Raw genomic sequence first — 6000 nt, 5'->3', positions numbered from 1 at the left:
CGAAGTATATCAGAGCCGCTGAATTGAGTTCAGCTCCTGCTGTAATCCAGTCCTGTGGGAAGGAAATACAGAGCCAAAGTATGTTGGAGAGACACAAGAAGAGACTGCTTGATTTTAAGAGACATTCCTTTAATAAATAAAAAGTTAAATTATATCTCTTGTTGTCTGGCCTCTTCTGTCCCGCGGGGTAGCTCCTCAGGGTGGTGTGGTAGTTCGGGGGGTGTTGGTTGTCTGGCTCTGCGTTGGCACACCCCCGACCTATGACATGCACAGCCCAGACACACACCAATGCAGCAACCACCACCAGCAGAACAGATTCTAAAGCAGGAGTCTCAGGATCATCCACAACAGGCACCGCCATACTCTGGATGCTGGGGACATCTACCCTCCAAGTAGACATCAGATGGGTGTCTGCCAGGCTTGATATCAAACATCTGTACCTTGAACACACCATCTTGCGAGCGGGCTCTGGACTGGTGGCCATCTTGTGAGAGGGCTCTGGACTGGCAGACATCTTGCGAGTGGGTTCTTCCTTCACAACACCCACTGTAAATGTAGAAACGCTCAGTTTTAATGTAAGCTCTATGTAGTGCCCTATAGTCCCACAAGGATCATGTAATTGCATGAATGAACTAAGCGGCTTAGATAGTCCCCCCCAAAAAAATATCATTAGGGTGATCCCCTCCATCCTGCATAAATGAGCCAGCTCTATAAAATAATTGGGTTGGTCCTCTATGGGTCGATCTCCCTGCCGGAGACGCATAATCTGTGCCGTGGGATTACAAACTGCTTGATACATTTCGTGGCGAAGTGTTTTGTCACGTATTGCTCCGAGACTTAGAGAGTTGCGGATCTAAATGCAGCTTTATTTAAAGGAGAACAGGTACAAACAGGCAATGAGTTCAGGGGAGGCAGCAAACAATCAGAAACGGGGTCACAGGCAATGATCAAGGCAGGCAGCAAAGATTCACACAAGACATTAGTGCAGTCCAAGGTCCGAAACACAGGGTAATCCAATACAAAAGAGAGTGCTCAGAAATGCAGTAGACACAAACAAGGCTTCGCAATGAACATAATGAGTCCAGCAACAGGTTATGGGAAACGTAGTGTGCGGTGACAGACCAAGTGATGAGAGGAGTGCCCTCAAATGGATTTGAGAGGGCAGTGCAGCTGGTGACTGTGACGATTATGAAACTTCAGATGGAGACCATTGGATACTCATATCAGTTTAGAGACAATACAACTCCCAACCAGGTTAAAAAACAGGAAAGTAAGGAACAAATAATATGAATAGAAGTGAAAAATAAAATAAATGAATGAATACATATGTTAGATGAATATTGTTATAAATGAGATAAATTAAATAGAATAATAATATGAAATAAAACAAGAAACAAGTGTATAAGGTGATGCGAGATATTCGCATTTGGATTTTCCATTTTTGCTTTCCAGCACCAGACTGCTTTCTCTTCCTCAGCATAGCTGTTGTTGCTTGTAGCTTGTCTTCTTTTTGGCTACACGCGGTGCTGCACTATGGAAGGCCGTTTTGGCAAATGTTTTTTTAAACATAACGTGTACAAACGATATAACGTATGGAAAGCCTTTCAGGTCATATTTCATTTTCAACCAAACAACTGGTTTGTCAGAAAACGGCAGTATATACAGCGTCTAAGACATACAGATGCTGTAAGTGTGGCGTTTTGCAGTAACTGTGCCATAAATTACACGGCTGTTGATGTAGAATCGCTGTTAATAACAGCGTTTTTAACGCAATGCAAAACGCCGTTCATTTTGTCGTTTGGCCATACATAGTGAACCGTAAACGAATGTGCTTTTGTGTAACAAAGACACAGTTAATAGCAGCGTTTTTTCTACAATATTAAAAAACAGCCTCTCCTTTTTCACACCGTCCAGACCCTACACAGAACGAAAAGACCTTTGTAGTAAAATGTCGATCTGAATGGTACTCCACTCCTTGTTTTTAAGGTTATTGCCACTAATGTTTAGACTTTAATTATGTGATTATTTTCCGATTGTGTATCTGTTTCATCCTTTTCCTTTCAATATTTATATGCACAAATAGAGACTCTGTTGAGCATTCATGTTTGTTAAATGCATGACTTCCTTATTGGAGGTGTCTATTGGAATGTGAGATTGACTTTAGTGCAACATTGCTTTTAACCACAGGAGTTCGACTCTGCGTTCCGACCAAAGTCTTTGTTTTGTTTCTTTTGAATTCGTCTTGATTATTTTTCTTGTTTACATTTAGGCTGTAGCTACAATCCGGTGGTCATTTATGGTGTAAGAGGATGCAGGCGCGTTGTAGCTTCTGCTTCTCTACCAGAAAAGAAAAGGACAGATAAGAAAGAAAGTTAGAATATTGATTATGAACGTGGTTTTCTAACTATAACTTAGATTACCTGAGATTGCATATTTAGCCGGTCTAAACAGCACTTTTGTGTTGGCTTTTTGTATTGCGGCCAATGTGGATTTCTCATTAACGTCACTTATTTGGATTTTCCTGGGATTTTACTTTTTTTACCGACAAATGTTGGTTTCCAACTATTCATTTCGATTTGCCGGAGATTGCGTTATCAGTCACATATATTTTGTGGTGACTGTTTCACTTTTTGAACAAGGAATGTGGATTTGTAACTAGTCATCAGGATATACCTGAGATTGCATTATCAGCCGGTCTATCCTTCACTTTTGTGGTGGTCCTTTCTACCGTCGAAGTTGAATCTCTAACTTCTGGTCTGGATTTACATGCAAGCACGACCAGTTGGCTCATGGGAAATAATTGAAAAAATTAGGAAAATAAGTAAATGCATCCATGCGTTTTATTTCTTTACTCAACCTCTTGTCATTTCAGACCTGCATGACTTTCTTTCTTCTACAGAACACAAAAGAAGATATTTTGCGTCTATTCACCGGCACCCATTCACTTCTATTGTATAAACATAACAGCAATGCAATGAATGGGTACCAGCGACCAACATTCTTTAAAAATATCTTCTTTTGTGAAACAAAGTCAAACAGGTTTGCACTTACAAGAGGGTTAGTAAATGACGACTTTCATTTTTGGGTAAACAATCACTTACACTCTGTTTGGCTGACATACACAGCTAATATGACATGGGGATGTGTAAACTAGAGGAAAATAATTATTATCTAAAGAGCTTCTCCTTTAAAAGAAACATGTGAAGCAGGAATAAACAACGTAGGTCCTAGAGTGCTGTGTCCTTCAGATTTTATCTTTAACCCTGATCAAACTAGGGTAAGTCCTAAAATCTGCTGGACAGTGGCATTCCAGGACCAACTTTGCCTATCCCTGATTTGGAGAAACAAGAGAGGCACTTACCTTTGAATTAGTTCCAATGTAGCACAAGCTGGCTCTTGATATTCTATGTTGAAAACATAGAAGGTTACTAAGAAGATTTACAAGGCATTTGCAAAATCCAGGTGATCCTCAAAGAATCACCATCCACTTTTTTTGCAGAGAGAAATGTGTTCCCTGAAAACAATGTACATATACATTTTGTTGCATTGTACTTGTACATGTGTAATGACAATAAATTGAATCCAATCCAATATTACACACCTTTAAGTATAACCCAAATGGAAAACAAAAACCTTTCTCAAAGTCACAGGGAAGTGTTCACCTACCAAGCGTAATCAGTCTAGGAGTGGGTGGCAGACGAATGTCTTTCTCAATGAATTGCTTTGTTGCAGCTGGCTTTAAAACACAGTGTTTAGAAAATGTTAAAATACTGCCTAAAATGACTTAAAATGGTAATTTCTTAAGCTAATAAAATAAGAATATAAGCCTACTTACATCTGCCAAAATGACGATGGACTCTTTTTCAAGGTCCTTAACTATTTTCTGTATTTCATCATTGGTAATGTTTAGACCTGCCAGCTTCTCCTCCACTTTTTTAAGCACTTGCTTCATTCCACTGCAATGGAGCTCCTGAAATTCCTCCACAATGCACTGTATGGTTGTGGCTGGGAAAAGCAGTTTTGCCTGTAATTACAAAAAAAACAATGCCAGATCTTACACAAATGTGTCAGGACTCAAATCTTGGTTCATTCCTTGACTATTAATTGATTGACCCACGTTGTCACCATGGACTTGGATGTCTGGAACTTCATAAATCACGTCAGTGTCTTGTGGTGTATGTGGCTGTGCTACAAGTGATTGCCTGTGTTTTCTAGATATATGTGTGGCTAAGGACGACGTCACTCTAACTATATTGTGCATCCCACAAAAGGACAAGTAACTTTTTTACCATTACATATATGTACTCTTAAATTAATACACAACGAGGAAACATTATCAGCCACATAATCACATCCTTGAACACTGCATTTGTGGTTACCAATGTACTGAAACTTGCTTGGTTTCTGTGACAGACCAGGTGTTTGATTTCTGTACATGTGAGACTTCAATGCAGAAAACGTTGTGAAATTCCAAGGACAATGTTCTATGCCACATGAAAATCTGTAATAAGCAAGGCTTATATGACTTTTTGCATGGGCAAAAAAAGTTTTAAAACTGCAGTATTGTGGTTGCAAACCTTACAGAAATACCTATTGCTAGCAGTCTTTCACGGAATGCTTACAACAAAGTAGCAATAATACTTTACCTTGCTTTTTTCTTTTTTGGAATACAATCTTCATTGAACATGTACGTTTCTCTCAGCTCCGTCGTAAAAGTGCAGTTCTATCAGCTCCGTTGTAAATGTTCGGTTCTTTCAGCTCCGTCGGGAAAGTTCTCTCAGCTCCGTTGGAAATGTACGGTTCTCTCAGGTATTAAATATTCTTTGAAAAGACACCGTCCTCTCAGCTCCGCCGAAAACGTGCGGTTCTCTCATGTATAAAATGTGAATTTAAAAGTCATCATCTCTCTCAGCTCCGCCGAAAACACACAGTTACATTTTTAGCCTCAGGTGTTTTCAGGAACTGTGCCACTCAAATTTACTTCCCCGGTAAAACCTTCTCCGTTCTGCGTTGGGGTTCCTTTTTTAAAACATATAGAGCAAAGCCTATGCTGTCCCTTAGAAATGAACAAAATAATTACTTTGTGTTTAAAAGACCTTCAAAGACCGTTAGGGAAAATACAGTATAGCACATCAATTAAAAAAATACAATAAATCACTGTATTTAGTGTTTTGTCACATAACATTCCCACAATGCAATGGAAATTACATTTATCTACTGTGAAGATAAATTGCTGTATTATACTGGGTGGTATAAAGTAAATAACTGTAAAAATTACAGAAATGTCTAACAGTGTACGTTGATCGACCACGTTCCACTGGTAGAGGTGGATGTCTTGCTGTTACTTATAATTCTGATATCACAGTCTCTGAAGTTGTATTGCCTAAGTTCTCCTCATTTGAGTGTTTGACATTTAAATTGAATGTCAATTGAATTTGGTTTGTACCACTGGTGTGTCTAATGATCAGCTTGATTATTGGTCTGAAGTTATCACAAACTTTTTACTTTTAGTCTTTATCCGCCTTGTCTGCCAGGTATAAAACATGTAATTCGTTTTGGAAAAATATGAGACATGGACATGTTCCATTGGTGACTTACCATTTGTGGCCTCTATTGATAATTATAATGCTGCACTCTCATCCATTTTGGGCGAATTTGTCCTACCAAAGACACGTGTTGTTTCCCTTAAGAGGTCCTCGCCATGGTATACTTCTGAGCTTCGGGAATTCAAGGCAACCATTAGGCAGCTAGATTGAAAAAACAGGAAGTCTGGTTTGACAAGTGCATAAATTTATGTTTGAACAACATCACACTGAGTACCATAATGCACTGAAAAAAAATGTACTACTCAAATCTTATCAGCAGTGGAGTCTCTAACCCTTCGTGTTTCGTTTAATACCATTAACAGTCTCAGGCCTGGCTTGAGGTGGGACGTGGCAAGGCCATGGGAGGGCCATCCCAATGCGGCTCAACAGGGGTGGTATGGCTGGAGGCGCGCCC

The 6000-nt window shown here is 39.5% G+C and overlaps 1 long non-coding RNA gene across 1 annotated transcript; it reads right to left on the bottom strand.

Moving 5' to 3' along the window:
• Positions 1–200: 200 nt before the first annotated feature.
• LOC130434887 (uncharacterized) lies at positions 201–3990 on the bottom strand. Its single transcript, XR_008908732.1, has 4 exons — positions 3836–3990; positions 3667–3736; positions 3362–3514; positions 201–546 (listed from the first exon to the last, which is right to left on the bottom strand). It is a non-coding gene; the product is annotated as an uncharacterized LOC130434887 (long non-coding RNA).
• Between the last annotated feature and the right edge of the window lie 2010 nt (positions 3991–6000).

Source organism: Triplophysa dalaica, chromosome 13 (assembly GCF_015846415.1).
Source record: "Triplophysa dalaica isolate WHDGS20190420 chromosome 13, ASM1584641v1, whole genome shotgun sequence".
In the NCBI taxonomy this organism is placed as follows: Eukaryota; Metazoa; Chordata; class Actinopteri; order Cypriniformes; family Nemacheilidae; genus Triplophysa; species Triplophysa dalaica.
This window is presented reverse-complemented; position numbering and strand designations above follow the sequence as displayed.